Source organism: Saccopteryx bilineata, chromosome 1 (genome assembly GCF_036850765.1).
Source record: "Saccopteryx bilineata isolate mSacBil1 chromosome 1, mSacBil1_pri_phased_curated, whole genome shotgun sequence".
Classification (NCBI taxonomy): Eukaryota; Metazoa; Chordata; class Mammalia; order Chiroptera; family Emballonuridae; genus Saccopteryx; species Saccopteryx bilineata.
In genome coordinates, this window is record NC_089490.1 from 19456943 (window position 1) to 19475956 (window position 19014).

The 19014-nt window shown below is 43.6% G+C and overlaps 1 protein-coding gene across 9 annotated transcripts in view; it reads right to left on the minus strand.

Moving 5' to 3' along the window:
* Positions 1 to 19014, minus strand: part of USP49 (ubiquitin specific peptidase 49) — an 80706-nt gene that overhangs the window by 13004 nt on the left and 48688 nt on the right. The gene's annotated exons all lie outside the window — the stretch shown is intronic.

Sequence of the window (19014 nt, forward strand, 5' to 3'; positions counted from 1 at the left end):
AGAATCATAAAATACTAGAGGGGGATGGGGGCTTATCACCAATTCGAAACTTTTTATTTTCTAAGGCTGTTTTATCAACTAATTTTGATGTGAGGCTGATTCTGTGTTCCTTAGAAACTGTCATTACCCTTATTTCACACTGCACCCAACTGGTCACCAAGGGAAAGACACCTGTATTCTAAACCATTTCTGAACTGATGATGTCTGGGGAAGAAAACGTCTACATCTCATACTGATCAAGATGCTGGCTGTATGCAGAAAGGGACAGGGGGAAGCAAGAGGAGGAGACAGTGTTTCAAATGCCAATAGGAGAGAAGAACCTCAATTAAAAAGGCAATTCTAGGTTGGTCTCAATGTATTTCAAAGCAGAGATAACAGGATAAGATAAAGGTAAGAAAAAGAAAGGCCTCTGCAAGGTATCACTTTTATTTCCCCCAGTCCAGAGAACCTGGCAAAGGAGGTAGCCTCACTCTAAATAACACAGCGTAAGTCTGCTGTGGTCTGAACGTTTGTGTGTCACCCCTCATTCATATGCTAACATCTTAACCTCCAAGGTCATAGCATGAAGACATGGGACTTGGTGGAGGGTGATTAGATCATAAATGGGTTGACTCTCATGGGATGAGCTCTCATGAATGGGAGTAGTGCCCTTATAAAAGAGTTCCCTCACCCCTTCTGCCATGTGAAAAGCTGTGTATGGCTATGAACCAGGAAGCCTTACCAGACACAGCATTTGCTGCCATGATCTTGGACTTCCCAGCCTCTAGAACTGTGAGAAATAAGTGTTTGTTTATAAGCCACCCAGTCTTTGGTAATTTTGTCATAGCAATGCTGAAGGATTAAGATAATGTGTCTTTTTGAAAAGAACCTATACATCTTATAGAAAGGGTGGAAAAACTTGACCTTTACTGAAAGGATAGGTAAGTATGGAATTAGATTTGACTCTTAGGACAAAAGGTGGAATGGCTACTAGTATTATATTATTTAACCAAACTACCATGACAAAAGAAAAAAGCAAATCTTCCGCATGATATACACGAAAATGCTTTTTAAAACAGAAGCAGCAAACTGGAGTGAGTCTGTGAGTGTGTGTGTGTGTGTGAGTGTGTGTGTGTTTTGTCTTCCTATGTTGCTTTTTCTATATTTTTCATCAGAGAAGCAATTTCTCCAAGGAAAGATGCTGAACAATTATTTTAAAAGAAAACTTTATTCTTTGGAAACTTGACAGGTTTCTTCCCCCCAGCACTTGTATTTAAAATTACCTAAAGATAGTTCCTCTTATAAAGAGAACTTCCTTCACCTCTGTTTCTTCCCCACTGTCAGTTCTATGAAATGCAAATCCAGTTCCATGATTATGGGATCACCCTGAAAAGTTCTACATCCAGTGCACTCAGGGTAGTTTTAGCTACTTTTCCAGATTCCCTCCTCGGCTGGTCTTGTTGCCAAAACCCAAAAATACAGGACAAGACCAAATTAAAGATCCTTTCCATTTTTTATTGCCCATTCCAAATGGCAGAGGCCATGTGTACATATAAGAAACTCTCAAATCATACAAGGGGAAGTAACCTAGATAATTTTCAATCAAGTTAGATCATGGCTTTTTGTTTGAGTACCATCAGGATTTAGTTTCTACTATATTATTTTTCTAACTGTATTTACCCATTTTCTAAAGAGGTAATATCCTTCAGAGAGGAGATCATGTGTTTATATTTCTTCTTTTAATCATTTATAATTTCAAGACTTGTGGGTGATCAACTCTTAATAATCAGAGGTGCTCTGTCAGAAATTACTTTCCCACACAGCCCAGAATGACACTTCCTATAGTCATACACACATTAAAAAGATTAAATGGTAAATAAATAAATTTTCCTTTTTCTACTTATTACCAATCAAGTTGGATACACAAGATGCTTACAATCAATTACTGTGGACACAAAATAAAGTAAGTAATGAAAGAATGAAGGGAAGAAAATAAACAGAGGCAATTTCTAAGTTTCTAATTTAACATTTTTCACAATGTAGTTCCTAAACTACCTACCAGATCAGAATTCCCTAGGATACTTATACATACAGACTTCTGGTCATGGCTCCAAACTTGATGAATCAACAGTCTGGGAAAGTTGACCTGTGGTAGTGTCGTGGATAAAGCGTTGACCTGGAATGCTGAGGTCGCCAGTTCAAAACCTCTGGCTTGCCTGGTCAAGGCACATATGAGAAGCAACTACTATGGGCTGATGCTTCCTGCTCCTTCTCCCCACTTTCCCTCTCCCCTCTCTCCAAAGAAAAAAAGAAAAAAAAAGTCTAGGAAGGGGTCTATCTAAAGTCTCTGTTTTATTTTATTGGCTTTTTTTAGAGAGAGAGAGAGACAGACAGACAGACAGGAGGTTGCATCACTTTAGCTGTTCATTGACTGCTTCTCCTATGTACCTTAACAGGGTGGTGGGATCCAGCCAAACCAGTGACCTTTTGACTCAAGCCAGTGACCATTAGGTCATGTCTATGATCCCACGCTCAAGCCAATGACCCCATGCTCAAGCTGGCGAGCCTGTGCTCAAGCTGGAGACCTTGGTGTTTAGAACCTGGGTCCTCAGTGTCGCAGGCTGATACTCTATCCACTGCGCCACCAGGTGTGTCAATCGGAAATGTTCTTTATCTGCATTAATACTGTACTACTATAATTAGCTACATATGCCTACTGAGCACTTGAAATGCGGCTAGTGAGAATGAGGAATTGAACTTTTAATTTTATTTACTTTTAATTAATTAAAATCCAAGCAGCCACACATGGCTAGTGACTGCAGTATTTTATAGCACAGACTTAAATATACCAGGATGTACAATCTTTATTTAGCTCACTCGGCTTTCCTTTCTGTTTCCTTTGAAAGATTCCGTACTCACTGAATCATATCTGAATAGCTTCATATAACTCAAAACTTGGCAGAGCCCCATTTTAGCCAATAGGAGGCTTGATGTGTCTTCAGGAATTTAATTGCTACCGAGCTCTTATCACGTGAAACACAGCGCAGCTTCAGGTCCTACAGAGACTCTTTCTGTGAATGGGAATACATCAACAAGACACCAGAACACAGACGCCTTACGAAGTCTACTCAGTGCTGCAGAGAATATGCCGGAACTAAAAGCCAAACTAGAAAAAAGCTAAAAAAGCCCACTGCACCCTCTCTCCATGGAGAGCCATCAAACAGGGCACTCCGGAAACTCTTCCTCCTGATTACATTTTCTGATCTATAAATCTGCTGATCACACACATCGTTCCTGCACAGACCTTTCCCATTACAAGTCTGTCGTGGCGACTCACTAACCTGCCATATGGCAGAGTAAATCCATTCAGGAAAACACAGAGGCACTCCGCACCTGGCCACACTGAGTTAAGCTAGGTGGACGAGCTTCTCTAGAGGAAAAACATAGCTGGTCATTTTCACGCAATGGAAATTGCCCAAAAGTGACACAAAAGAAAGAAGCCACCTTAATCACACAACATAGAGAATAAAGAGAACAATCTCAGGTACACTCAGTCCAAGAACGACGATGTGTTTAACTCTCCTTTCACGCATATTGACCACTTTATTTCAGAACAACACCTAACACTCAGAGGTATAAAGGGAATTTTTTTTTTTGTATTTTTCTGAAGCTGGAAACGGGGAGAGGGACTCCCGCATGCGCCCGACCAGGATCCACCCGGCACGCCCCGGCGATGCTCTGCCCCTCCAGGGCGTTGCTCTGCCGCGACCAGAGCCACTCTAGCGCCTGGGGCAGAGGCCAAGGAGCCATCCCCAGCGACCGGGCCATCTTTGCTCCAATGGAGCCTTGGCTGCGGGAGGGGAAGAGAGAGACAGAGAGGAAGGAGGGGGGTGGAGGTGGAGAAGCAAATGGGCGCTTCTCCTATGTGCCCTGGCTGGGAATCGAACCCGGGTCCCCCGCACGCCAGGCCGATGCTCTACCGCTGAGCCAACCGGCCAGGGCCCATAAAGGGAATTTTATTTTACATTTTTCTGACATGTACACCTTTTCTTTCGTAACTTCCAAAGGTCATAATAATCCTAGCATTTCCATTTAAAGCATACATCATCCAGTGTGACAGGCACCCAACAACCAAAAGAAACAGACTGTCAGCGTACCTGGGAAAAGAACACGATGTGCTCTAACAGTTCTCCACCACTGGGGAGATCAGCAACCTTGGCTAAATGTCTCACACACCTGGGGTCTGTCTGCACATGGAGAAAGTAAACCCAGTAAAATAGTAGTTTTTGCTTCCTTAATTACCATAGTTTTATTTTAAAAACCTGGAGCTAAAAACTGTAATCAATATATAAAAGCATCATCCTACAGTTAATATTTCTAAAATAATAAAAGATAATGAAATCTTTGCAATTCTTGCCTCTTGTTCTGATGAGAAATTTCTAGACTTATACATCATTTTAAAAAGAATTCTGGGCCTGACCAGGCGGTGGCGCAGTGGATGGAGTGTTGGACTGGGATGCGGAGGATCCAGGTTCGAGACCCTGAGGTCGCCAGCTTGAGCGCGGGCTCATCTGGTTTGAGCAACAGCTCACCAGCTTGGGCCCAAGGTCGCTGGCTTGAGCAAGGGGTTACTTGGTCTGCTGAAGGCCCGCAGTCAAGGCACATATGAGAAAGCAATCAATGAACAACTAAGGTGTTGTAACGAAAACAACTAACGATTGATGCTTCTCATCTCTCTGTTCCTGTCTGTCTGTCCCTACCTATCCCTCTCTGACTCTGTCACTGTAAAAAAAGAAAAAGAAAAAAAAAAAAGAATTCTGGCCTTGGCCGGTTAGTTCAGTCGGTTAAGAGTGTGGTCCTGAAACAACAAGGTTGTGAGTTCAATACCCAGTCAGGCATACACAGGAAGCAACCAGAAAATGCACGACTGAGTGGAACAAAAAAATGAACGCTTCCCTTCCCCCTTCCCTTTTTCTCCCTTTCTCTGTCTCTCTAAAAAGCTATAAAAATTAAGCCCTGGCTGGATAGCTTGGTTGATTGGAGTGTCCACCTGGAGCATGGATGTTGCAGGTTCGATTCCTGGATCAGGGCACATAAAGGAGCAGCTTGATGTTCCCCTCTCTCTCTCTCTGCCACTCTCAAAAAAAAAGGGGGGCGGAATTCTGTAGGAAATGACTGAACACTATAATCATTCAAAAATCTATAGCTTGGCCTGACCGGGCGGTGGCACAGTGAATAGAGTGTCGGACTGGGATGCGAAAGACCCAGGTTCGAAACCCTGAGGTCGCCAGCTTGAGCGTGGGCTCATCTGGTTTGAGCAAAAGCTCACCAGCTTGGACCCAAGATCTCTGGCTTGAGCAAGGGGTTACTCCGTCTGCTGAAGGCCCGTGGTCAAGGCACATATGAGAAAGCAATCAATGAACAACTAAGGTGTTGCAACACGCAAAGAAAAACTAGTGATTGATGCTTCTCATCTCTCCGTTTCCTGTCTGTCCCTGTCTATCCCTCTCTCTGACTCTCTCTGTCTCTGTAAAAAAAAAAATTTCTATAGCTTGAAAATATTAATTGGACTATTCCAATTATTCTCAAGTAGCAATTTCTTGGTGCATCCTAAATGCATTTCTGCATCATCAAAAATAAAATTTCTGGGTAAAAAATAAGCAAAAGCAAAACAAGAAAAAATAAAGAGCACCTATCTCCTTTTCCATTTCTTCTCCTTCATCATATTGATTTCTTCTCAATTCTTAACTAAGGACAGTGGAATAGTCCTGCCTGGTCTTGGTGAGACCAAGTGACAGAAATTCTGGCTTCAGAGAGAGACACTATGGTAACATGCTGACAGCCTTCATTTACATAAAAGAATACTAATTATGTGGTATCATCAACATCTGTGATTCTGCTCACTGCCATATGCGACAGCACAGGGTATTTTAACCCTTCAGCTTACTAATGCTCCCTCAACTACACACACCTCAGACCTGCACACACTGCCCCAACGGACACTGGGAATAATTCTTTACAAATAACAAGTATTTAAAATTAATTTTATTTTTGGCTACCATTTTATTTCCAAAAGATATGGGAAAATATAACTTAAATACACAATTAAGAAAAAGATTTTTTAAAACGAGGTAGAAATCACATTAAGATGCAATTAACCCAAAAGGGAAGAATGCTACATTCTAGAACATTCAGCAGGGCTTTAAAAAGCTGTATTTCAAGTATAATGAAACTAGCCTTTTGAATTTTTGAATTACGGGTAAAATAAAAACAAAATAACAATAAATACAAACTAATATAAAAAGAAAAGGTAGGGGCAGAGACTGCGAAGGACAAGGTGAGGGAAAGAAACTGTTCGGAAGACTTTTGTGGAGGGGCAGTGTGTGGGGCCGGGGCCAGGGCTGGGGCTAGCTAACCGGGACTGGGGCTGGGGCTGGGGCTGGGGTGGGGGCTGGGGCTGGGGTGGGGACGAGGGCTGGGGCTGGGGTGGGGGCTGGCTAACCAGGACTGGGGCTGGGGCTGGGGTGGGGGAGAGGGCTGGGGCTGGGGCTGGGGCGGGGGCGAGGGCTGGCTAACCGGGGCTGGCTAACCAGGGCTGGAGCTGGCTAACCAGGCTGGGCCTGGGGCTGGCTAACCCGGGCCAGGGCTGGCTACCTGGGGGAGTGCCCTCACAGGCTGCCGTATTCTCCCTTTTCCCAGATCAAAGGCTTCCAGGTCCAAGGCGCCTACTTGCTGCACGCAACCTGTTGTTTGACAACCTAGTGTTAAAGCAAGGTCCACGCTAAGCGCTGCCTGTTCTCTCCATTGCCACGTGGGAAAAATTCTATCACTACCACTGAGAGAATCAGTGGTCTGTCCCTGCAGTATATGCCTCCAACTCTGATTTCTGTGGCAGCTAGGTAGTCAAAAAATGCATGCATGTGCCCTGGCCGGTTGGCTCAGCGGTAGAGCGTCAGCCTAGCGTGCGGAGGACCCGGGTTTGATTCCCGGCCAGGGCACACAGGAGAAGCGCCCATTTGCTTCTCCACCCCTCCGCCGCGCTTTCCTCTCTGTCTCTCTCTTCCCCTCCCGCAGCCAAGGCTCCATTGGAGCAAAGATGGCCCGGGCGCTGGGGATGGCTCTGTGGCCTCTGCCTCAGGCGCTAGAGTGGCTCTGGTCGCAATATGGCGACGCCCAGGATGGGCAGAGCATCGCCCCCTGGGGGGCAGAGCACCGCCCCTGGTGGGCGTGCCGGGTGGATCCCGGTCGGGCGCATGCGGGAGTCTGTCTGACTGTCTCTCCCTGTTTCCAGCTTCAGAAAAATGAAAAAAAAAAAAAAAATACTGTCTTCCTCTAGCTATATCACTATATATCTTTAACAGTTTAATTGAGATATGATTGACATACAACCAATGGCACATATTTAAAGTGTATACTTTGATAAGTTTTGACATGTGGGATGTACTTATGAAATCACTACAGTCAAAATAATGAACACATTCACTACCCCAAACGTTTCTTCATGGCCCTTAACCCTTCCCTCCAGCCTCCCTCCCACCTGGGTCTGCAACTGGAGAAACTGAAACACACACTAAGTATTAGATAACATGAACTTATTAGTTTGATGTGGCAACGGTACTGTGGTCCCTTTGCCACATATATTATTTCAGTCGTTATCTGTTAGAGATATCTCTGAAGTATTTATAGGTGAAATATTATGATGTGTGGGATTTGCTTTAAAATACTCCAGAGGGAAAGTGACAGGAAGAGAGATGAAACAAGGTTGTCAAAACGTTCACAATAGTTGATGGGCACGTAGAGTTCATTATACTCTTCACTTTATTTTTGTGCATGCTTATAAAGTTCTATAAAAAATTTTAAGATATAAAAAGCAAACAATATGCTCTGAGAGCAAAAGAAAACCATTCATAAGTTAGATAAGTTGAGACACCCTTCATCTCTATGATTTATCATGTGTAGTATAACTTTTAAATGTTTATTTTATTGATTTTAGAGGGAGAGGAAGAGGGAGAAAGAGAGAGACAGGAACATCTGCTCCTGAATGTGCCCTGACCAGGGATCGATCTGGCAACCTAGGTGCTTCAAGATGATGCTCCAGTCGACACGGCTATCCGGCCAGGGCCTAGATTTACTTTTAAACATTTTTTTTTTTTATTCATTTTTTCAGAGAGGAGAGGGAGAGACAGGGAGAGAGAAAGGAGAGACAGAGAGAGAAGGGGAGGAGGAGCTAGAAGCATCAACTCCCATATGTGCCTTGACCAGGCAAGTCCAGGGTTTCGAACCGGCGACCTCAGCATTTCCAGGTCGACGCTTTATCCACTGCGCCACCACAGGTCAGGCAACCTAGATTTACTTTTAAACTCACCCTCCCCACAGACACAGCACATCAAAGTAATGCAGTTTTTCTTGACAACGTTACAGAGATTGCTAACGTTGTCCTTTTGGTCTGAGCCTCAATTATATTCTTTGGAGTCAGGTGGTGCTTCTTTGCAACCCCCCCCAAACCTCTTTCAATAACTTCACCAGATGTTTGCTCACAAAAACTCCTGAGTATCCTTGTCTTTTGAGGACACGAAGCCACTTTAGTCAGTCTGTTGGAATGTTCTTGCTTTGTCTAATGTTTTCTCTCTGAAACTTCCTCTTTTATTGGGAAAGAAAAATCTAATTTCTTCACCCTTCTGCTTCCTCCTAACTCCGATCACACAGGTGGCAAGGAGCTGATCCTACACTTTTCTAAGTCTCACTGTAGTCACAACATACAGTAGCACAAAAATTATATATATATATATTTTAATTTATTTATTTATTTTTTTCATTTTTCTGAAGCTGGAAACAGGGAGAAACAGTCAGACAGACTCCCGCATGCGCCCGACCGGGATCCACCCGGCACGCCCACCAGGGGCGACGCTCTGCCCACCAGGGGGCGATGCTCTGCCCATCCTGGGCGTCGCCATGTTGCGACCAGAGCCACTCTAGCGCCTGGGGCAGAGGCCACAGAGCCATCCCCAGCGCCCGGGCCATCTTTGCTCCAATGGAGCCTTGGCTGCGGGAGGGGAAGAGAGAGACAGAGAGGAAAGCGCGGCGGAGGGGTGGAGAAGCAAATGGGCGCTTCTCCTGTGTGCCCTGGCCGGGAATCAAACCCGGGTCCTCCGCACGCTAGGCCGACGCTCTACCGCTGAGCCAACCGGCCAGGGCAAATTATATTTTTTTAAAAACCAAATATTTTTGTTTCTCTCACTCCAGTCACATGAAGGTCACTCTCAGTCCACATGATGTTTGATGAAGAGAATGTAGCTTCACAGGTCCCATTTAAGCTCATAAACTGCGACAATCAGGTTGTTTCCCAGCTGAGACTCAGAAACATGCTTCTAAGGAAAGTCCTACGGCTAGCACCTGGCCGAGTTAGAGGCCTGCTGAGCCCACTACGTTTCTTCCTATGGTACAGCACCAGCACACCACTGCCACCACCATGGAAGCTGACTACCAGATGCATTCTTCTGAGAAAATTAATTCAAAGTTTCAACTTGAAACCCCAAGAACTGCTTTCCCAGCTGCAGCCCAGGCAGTGAGACTGGGAACCTCCCTCCTCCCCCTTTCCCCACGTGGCCATTTGTATGGAAGACACATATATACGTTAGGAACTGCCTGCAGTGGGGGAAAAGGAAGAGTTCCTGTGAATAGAAAATAAACCTGACTAGAATTCACAAATGGATCATCAGGATTAGATACAGCCTTGGCTATTTCAGTGGCTAAGGAATGGGAACCCCATCTTCCGATGGCCTGTTTCCTAAAATGACAGCAGTATATTTAGTCCTGTGCCTTCCCCACAATAATACACCAAAGCATATCTGTCAGGACCAGGCGCCGTCATGCTTTGCATGAATGGAGACACAACTTCTGAGCGCTTTATTTCAAGAGCAAAGATAACAATTGTCCAAAAAGAAGGGGTGAATACCGAGGGGTGTTTGTAACATACAAAAGGAGAAAACTGGAAACTACAAAGAGAACTTCAGGCACTTCAACAAACGACAGGTTAAGTAAATTAACAGATTAGCCAAACGACTGAAATCACCAGCAGTTTTTTTTTTCTTTACAGAGGCAGGGCTCTGTGTAAAACAATTCAAAATATGGGATGTAAAAAAAGCAAGGACAGAATGGTGTCTATAAATCATATGCCATCATGACTAAAAACTACACATACACAATCTCTCTCTCTCTCTCTCTCTCTCCCCCCCTCCCTCCCTCCCTCATGCAACTAAGAGGATAAACAAGAAACTACTAACACCATGTGCCCTGTGGGGGAAAACTGGGGGTGGAGATGGACAAAATGGAGCCTCAACCTTTGCACCTTTAGGAGGAATAAAAAATTATGTGTTATCTATATTTTAAAAGATACAACACTGCCTGACCTGTGGTGGCGCAGTGGATAAAGCGTCAACCTGGAAATGCTGAGGTCGCCGGTTCGAAACCCTGGGCTTGCCTGGTCAAGGCACATATGGGAGTTGATGCTTCCAGCTCCTCCCCCCTGTCTCTCTCTCCTCTCTGTCTCTCTCTCTCTCCTCTCTAAAATGAATAAATAAAAATAAAAATAATAAAAAAATAAATTTAAAAAAAGATACAACACTGAGGAAACTGTTTCAACAATCTTAAAGATTCAGGCATTGGCAAGATGACTGAAGATAGAGAGCAGATATGGTTTATTATATTTTCATTAGAAAATAAGATTTAGAGACAGGTTGTCTGATGATATTTATTGTGTATGGAAAATCCAAGGAATTGTATTCTAGAAGCCTAATCACTGCAAAAGACACCCCCTCCTCCCCTTTCCCATAAGCTTATGGCCAGCCAAGTGCAGACCTCTTGGGTTTACTGCAGAGTGGCAATATAGCAGAGCCTCAGTCAGTCAAGTGTCAATCATTTGAAATTTCATATCAGCCAAGGTACCAAGGTGATTTCTATTTCCCCAGGGGCCACTACAAAAAATTGTCCATGGAAGTGAATTCTGTGAGCAGACTCTTTCCTTTCCCAACTCTCAAGGGATCTTCCCTTCCTTCATGAAACAGTTCCTAACATTGTTCCAGCTTACGGTCAGCCAAGTCTCTCTGTCAACACCCTGCCAATCGCTCTGAAGATGGTGAGTGCGAGGTGTGTGTCAGGAGATGGGCAAGGTAACCAGCTGGATGTGAAGGACCCTCTCGATACCATTCCGAGTGTAAAAGGTGCACTATAAGCCTCGGTTTCTCAGTCTGTAAAAGTGGGGAGCAGTAACACCTACTTCAAAGGGCTGTTCTGAGGGGGGCTCCAATGAGATGGCCATGTGACTGCACTCTGAAAATGCTTGCTTCTAACCAAAGGATTGGCTAACCCCTGAAAAGAGTTGTTTTTGCCTTCATAGGACCTAATGTTAGGCTAGCTAATGGAGCAGCTTCCAGTAACTGACTCGATGGTCTTGATTTTATCTAGATAGTTTCATCTAATAAAACATTCATAATAAAATAATGTTAAAATAGCATATTTTTATATTAAAAATGAGAAGTCAGGGTCAGACAACACACGTTCATAAACAAAAGGTTTAACTTTAGAATAATTGTTGTTCTAGTTATTCATATATGTTATTTATGAATTACATATATACCTTGTTTCATTTATACCTCCCTGATGATTATAATTCGATGGGTATGTACCACCTTCAGCGCACACATTATGGGAGGGATGTTGGTAAAAATGATGAAGTCAGTGAGGCTTTTTTGTGTGTTCTTGTGTTGTTTTTTTAGGGACCTCCTTTCCAAAGCAAATTAAAGGATTTTTCTAATATTATCATTTTTGCTTATGTCTTTAAAAATTATGTTTAATAACAACACAGTGCAAGGATAATAAAAGTCTAATTAAGATGTTTAAAACAACCCATAAAATGCAGTTGAGTTCAGGAAGCAGACAGTCCCAGCTCACCCTCCAGAGGGGTATGCCCACTGAATACTTACAGGTCCAACAGAATGTGCTGCACGGCAGAAAGAGAAAGGGGGCTTCTTTCAAATACGGCATGGAAGGCATTTCAAAGACATGAACTGTGCGTGAACCCTCATCTCTCGTATGAGAATAAAGCAGAAGTACTTCTGGGGACACAACTATGGTGAGCAGGCACAAGAGAAAAGAGGGCCAGTGCACACCCAGGCAATGAACTGCATGTAGTTCAAATCCCATAAATCCCAGCCACCGCTGCTCCTATTTTAATGATATCAACCTTCCTGGCCTGCCAAGAAGTCCCACCATTTGGATTAAGGTACTGACAGTCCCATTAAAGGAAAATACTGTACAGAATCTTATAAGGGAAGCACACAAAGCCAAGAAGCACTAGTAACAAAGTGCAGATTAATTTCCCACAGCAGGAAGTAGAAAGCGGAGCAGGACAGGACACTGCACAGGGAGATGCGGTGAGGAGGAAACTGGCAGAGGAGCCGGGACAGGACACTGCACATGGAGATGCAGTGAGGAGGAAACTGGCAGAGGAGCCGGGACAGGACACTGCACAGGGAGATGCGGTGAGGAGGAAACTGGCAGAGGAGCCGGGACAGGACACTGCACAGGGAGATGCGGTGAGGAGGAAACTGGCAGAGGAGCCGGGACAGGACACTGCACATGGAGATGCGGTGAGGAGGAAACTGGCAGAGGAGCCGGGACAGGACACTGCACAGGGAGATGCGGTGAGGAGGAAACTGGCAGAGGAGCCGGGACAGGACACTGCACATGGAGATGCGGTGAGGAGGAAACTGGCAGAGGAACTGGGACAGGATACTGCACAGGGAGATGCGGTGAGGAGGAAACTGGCAGAGGAGCCGGGACAGGACACTGCACAGGGAGATGCGGTGAGGAGGAAACTGGCAGAGGAGCCGGGACAGGACACTGCACAGGGAGATGCGGTGAGGAGGAAACTGGCAGAGGAGCCGGGACAGGACACTGCACAGGGAGATGCGGTGAGGAGGAAACTGGCAGAGGAGCCGGGACAGGATACTGCACAGGGAGATGCGGTGAGGAGGAAACTGGCAGAGGAGCCGGGACAGGATACTGCACAGGGAGATGCGGTGAGGAGGAAACTGGCAGAGGAGCCGGGACAGGATACTGCACAGGGAGATGCGGTGAGGAGGAAACTGGCAGAGGAGCCGGGACAGGATACTGCACAGGGAGATGCGGTGAGGAGGAAACTGGCAGAGGAGCCGGGACAGGATACTGCATAGGGAGATGCGGTGAGGAGGAAACTGGCAGAGGAGCCGGGACAGGACACTGCACAGGGAGATGCGGTGAGGAGGAAACTGGCAGAGGAGCCGGGACAGGATACTGCACAGGGAGATGCGGTGAGGAGGAAACTGGCAGAGGAGCCGGGACAGGATACTGCATAGGGAGATGCGGTGAGGAGGAAACTGGCAGAGGAGCCGGGACAGGATACTGCATAGGGAGATGCGGTGAGGAGGAAACTGGCAGAGGAGCCGGGACAGGATACTGCATAGGGAGATGCGGTGAGGAGGAAACTGGCAGAGGAGCCGGGACAGGATACTGCATAGGGAGATGCGGTGAGGAGGAAACTGGCAGAGGAGCCGGGACAGGACACTGCACAGGGAGATGCGGTGAGGAGGAAACTGGCAGAGGAGCCGGGACAGGACACTGCACAGGGAGATGCGGTGAGGAGGAAACTGGCAGAGGAGCCGGGACAGGATACTGCACAGGGAGATGCAGTGAGGAGGAAACTGGCAGAGGAGCCGGGACAGGACACTGCACAGGGAGATGCGGTGAGGAGAAACTGGCAGAGGATCAATTATCAATAGCTGAGACCGCACAGAAGGAAGACTGAGCCTTAGGGGTAATGGACACAAAGGACGGAGGTCCCTAAAAAAACAAAAGATGAACACACAAAGAAAGCCTCACCGACTTCATCATTTTTACCAGCATCCCTCCCATAATGTGTGCGCTGAATGTGGTACATACCCATTGAATTATAATCATCAGGGAGGTATAAATGAAACAAGGTATGTATGTAATTCATAAATAACGTACATGAATAACTGGAACAGCAATTATTCTAAAGTTAAACCTTTTGTTTATGAACATGTGTTGTCTGACACAAGTGTTATCTTCTTGGTAAATTTCAGTTTGTTATTTTTAAGTTAATGTCACTAACAGCCTATTGGCAAGGGCAATAAAGCCACCTAACTGAGCTACAGCCAATTTATCAAAACATACATACTACTATACCTGCCATTCATGCAAAATCTAATAAGAACTAAACCAGAGTGCTCTGAAGGGATTATCAATTAAAAACATTGTATCTAATATTGGCAGAAGCAAAATAATAGGCACTACATATTCCAAGAGACCAACCAACAGACCTCTATGGGACCATATAATGCATTCCTAATTGTAAGAGGCCAACTTATAAATCTGACAGTAAAACAAACATCTTACAGAATTTTTCCAGATACAACCAGACCTTAATGGAAAGGGGGACAAGACCATCAAGGTGTCGAAGTCATCGAGTGGTTCAAGATTTAAGGAATCATCACTTCATGTTCGTACATGGCAACGACATAAAATGTTTCAAACATAGCAGATAAGGCTTTTCTTCTGGGACCGAAGTTTGAAAGAAAAAACATAGTGAACACAATGACCCATCTGTTAAAAATACCAAAAATCTCAGGTCTGAGTGACCGCAGAGTCCTGGGGATGCCTAAATGCAATCAGTGTGACCGAGGTGTAAGCCAGAGAGCCCGGGAGAACTGGACCACTGCGAACTGTCAGCCTGCGCCTAGCCACCAACTAGAGGCCAGAGTAAGGGATCCTCCCCGCAGGACAGGCGTCCTCGTCCTACACCGCTGAGGAGCAGGTCCCCCAACTCGTAAATACAACTACTTGAGTCTGGTGATATTATATAAGGGCCTGACACCTGTCACAGTCACTAAAACCATTCAGCAGACTCCCTTGGCACTGATTCCTTGCACAGAAAACCAAAATTGATTTTCCGCGCCGCGTGCCTTCAGGGAGAGACTGCAACAACCACCAAACTCAAGTATGAATACACTTAACAGTTATATTTCTCACCATAAATAAAGCATCGCTCTGATTATTTTGACCATATAAGTCAGCTCCGAAGAAACTGGTCATCATATTATGTTCATACAAAATTGAGTTTCTGAACCTTTAGAGTTAAGGTGTGGACCCTAGTTATGATTTCACAAGCTAACGCCTCCCCAGAGGGCATGAAGTAAGAAGCTAACTAGCTGGCAATTTCAGGGGTAGCTCTCTGTTTAGGATCTCTCCAAGTAGTGGGCAAAATTTGGATGAGCTAGATTTTTCAGTGTATTTATAATTAACTTACATTATAAATAATTAAATCAACTACAATATAATTTACAAGATACTTACCACATCCAGGCACTATTGTAAAACACACATACACACACACACACTATATATATACAGTATATGTGTGTGTGTGCAATTTATTCTTTTTTTTTTTTTTTTTTTATTTATTCATTTTTTAGAGAGGAGAGACAGAGAGAGACAGAGAGGAGAGAGAGACAGGGGGGAGGAGCTGGAAGCATCAACTCCCATATGTGCCTTGACCAGGCAAGCCCAGGGTTTTGAACTGGCGACCTCAGCATTTCCAGGTCGACGCTTTATCCACTGCGCCACCACAGGTCAGGCTGCAATTTATTCTTTATGACAACCTGATGAGGTAGTACTTTTAACTCCATTTAAAACAGAATAAAAAGGCCCAAAGAGGTAAAGAAACTTCTCCAAGGTCACATTGCTGGTCCATGGCTGAGCTTTGAGATCGTACTGTTTTAATTTTCATTTTCTTGATTACTAGACTAAGTTTGAACAGCTTTTCATACATCTATTGGTCATTTTGTTTTCTGTGAACTGATGAAGCAGACACTCATCATTGTACCTACCATTCAAATAAGAATCTACCAGAATCAATAAGAACTAGAGTGCTCTGAAGGTGCTATCAATAAAAATATACCTAATATTAGCAGAAATAATATTAAAATATGTAATATATAATCATTATGTATTCAAAGAGGTCGACAAACCTTTGCCTATTCTTTGATTGGGTTGTCTTTTCCTTATTAAATGATTAGAGTTCTTTATATATTATATTCTGTATTCAAGGACTCTGCTGGTTATATGTGTTGTAAATATGCTCTCTCAGTCTGTGGCTTGTCTTTGGGTTAAGGTGTCTTTTGATGTGGGTAAGATTTAGTTAACACAATTATATGATGTAATGTATTTATTTTATATTTTATGAAATCTTTTCTTGCCTCAAGGTACTAACGATATTCTCTTATAGTTTCTTCTAAAAGTTTTAAAGTTTTACACTTAGGTTTAATACACCTAGATTTTTTTCCCTATTCTGCTTAGTTGGTCTGTCTAGCAATTACTATTCTGATTGGCATAGAGACAAATTCTACACATCTGGCCAGCCTATACTCAAAGCAGTCCCGGCCATTTTTGCTTCTTTACTCTGAAATTGAGGATGAACTTGTAAAATTGTCACACAAAAAAACTTTTAAAATTTTGATTGGTATTGCATTACTTAAAAAGTTATTTAGAGAAAATTATTAACTACTTTGATGTTCTAAAACCTGAGAATAAACATAATTCAGTATTTATTTGATTCTTTTGTGACTGAAGATCTTCTGGTACTCGCAGCTACTTTTCCTCCCCTTTTCTTTTTCTTGGGGGAGGACTGCCTTTGACTTGGATTCTAGTTTATAAAAAATGTAGACTTATGTTTCAGGAAGTAAGTTTTTGTTATTGGTTATTGAATGTAAAATGCTTCCTCATTACTACTCATAGTTGAAATAAGTGATTAATAATATAAGAATTATAATAGGTGAAAAAATGTTTAAGCACTGACAGGCAACACGGGACCCAAGGTTCTTCCATACTCTAACAGTGTAAGATTTTGGAAAGTGACCCCAGTTTGAAATTCAAACACAAGTGCAAAAAATTCCACATGAAGAACCTACTGAGACTTCTCTCACTAGTTCTCCTTGGTCTGAGAGAGAATCCCCTCAAACCTGCCACTGATCACGGGTGAGAATCTGGGCTTACAGAGGATATAAGTGGACAAGATTATCACAGTATGGGTGTAAGGGAAATGTAAGAAATAGTAGCAAGCCTGACCTGTGGTGGTGCAGTGGATAAAGCATCGACCTGGAACGCTAAGGTCACAGGTTCGAAACCCTGGGCTTGCCTGGTCAAGGCACATATGCAAGTTGATGCTTCCTGCTCCTCCCTCCCCTTTCTGTCTGTCTGTCTGTCTGTCTCTCTCTAAAAATGAATAAATAAAAATAAAATCTAAAAAAAAAAGAAAGAAAGAAATAGTAGCAAGACTTCTGTATTCCAAAAGGGGCCAGGTGACAAAGAGTAGGTTAAATTCATCAGGAAAAAAAACCATTTATTTTATTAATAACCTAGCCCGGGCATTCAGTGTCTGATTTCAAAACTGACCTGGCAGTTTCTTAAAAAGCTGTTGCAGAATTCTTCCCTTTTGATAAAATATTGCCGTGCCTGACCTGTGGTAGCGCAATGGATAAAGCGTCGACCTGGAAATGCTGAGGTCGCCGGTTTGAAACCCTGGGCTTGCCTGGTCAAGGCACATATGGGAGTTGATGCTTCCAGCTCCTCCCCCCCCTTCTCTCTCTCTATCTCTCCTCTCTCTCTCTCTGTCTCTCCCTCTCCTCTCTAAAATGAATAAATTAAAAAAATATATTGCCAATGATGCTAAAATGATCAAAAAACTAGAAAAATATATTGGAAGTATATTAGCAGGTTCACTGGTATATTGACAAACAGGTTTAAAGTCAAATGCTCACATATTTCAATAGCTAAAAACATTAAAATATGCATGCCCATCACTAGGAAGAAATCAAAGTGTACTTGGTACATCAAGTATCGAGTATTTCCCACAACTTCTCTAGTCCTAAAACAGCCGGCTACTATTACTATCATTGAATATATGAGGATCCTGAGGCTCAGAAATGCTAAATAACTTTCTCAAAAACACACAGGTAGCCCTGGCCAGACAGCTTGGTTGGTTAGAACAGCATTCTGAAGTACAGAGGTTGCTGGTTCAATCCCTGGTCGGGGCACATACAGGAACAGCTCGATGTCTCTCTCTCTCTCTCTCTCTCTCCCCCTTTCTCTCTTGCTAAAATCAATAAATAAAAATTTAAAAATTTTTTTAAATACACAACTAGAAAATAGTTAAGCCAAAATTCAAATGTAGTATTGCCTATTTTTAATTTCTGTAGTACCTGACTATATTCAAGAGATAGAAAGAAAAAAAATAATGTAACAGTGATAATGGGGAGAAGTCGGCAAGGGAAAAAAGAGAAGTGTTGGTGATTCTTGGGGAGATGGCACCATCTGAAATGAAACCACCACAAAATAGTCCATCTGAGTCTTTACCACCATCAAAGGGACACTCCTGAGGTTGAAGACCACAGCTTACTACTGGGCTGCTATGTCTTACACTTAATTGGTAGCTCCTCGGGTAGCAAAGGCTTAATAAGGTCTTTAGGATGGGTAGATGAGTAGGTGGAGGGATAACAGATACACACTTAGCATGCAAATAAGGTTGTAGCAGGCCCTAAGAAACACTATGCCATTAGCATGTCCGTTACAAGATTCTGAAATGCAGTCATAAAGGACAACTTGATTGCAATTTAGTTTTGATAGGCTACTTGAGTGTGGAAAATGGAAGGCACTGAGATGTACAGAGATAACTGCTGTTTCAAGAACCAGAGAAGCTGACAAAAGGTAGGCAAAGGAAGAATTTATGCAATTATATACTCTGAAGAGGTAGGAGGGAAGTTAAGAGTAGACAGGGTAAGCTGGCAGAAAGCTGAAGAAGAAGGTCTTTGGCTCACAGAAAACATGAAGTCTTTTTTCTCAAAATAGTAGCTAAAAGCCCCCAAGTAATACACTCTGGCCAGGAAACACAAACAAAACCACTTCTATTCCCTGTTCTCTCCA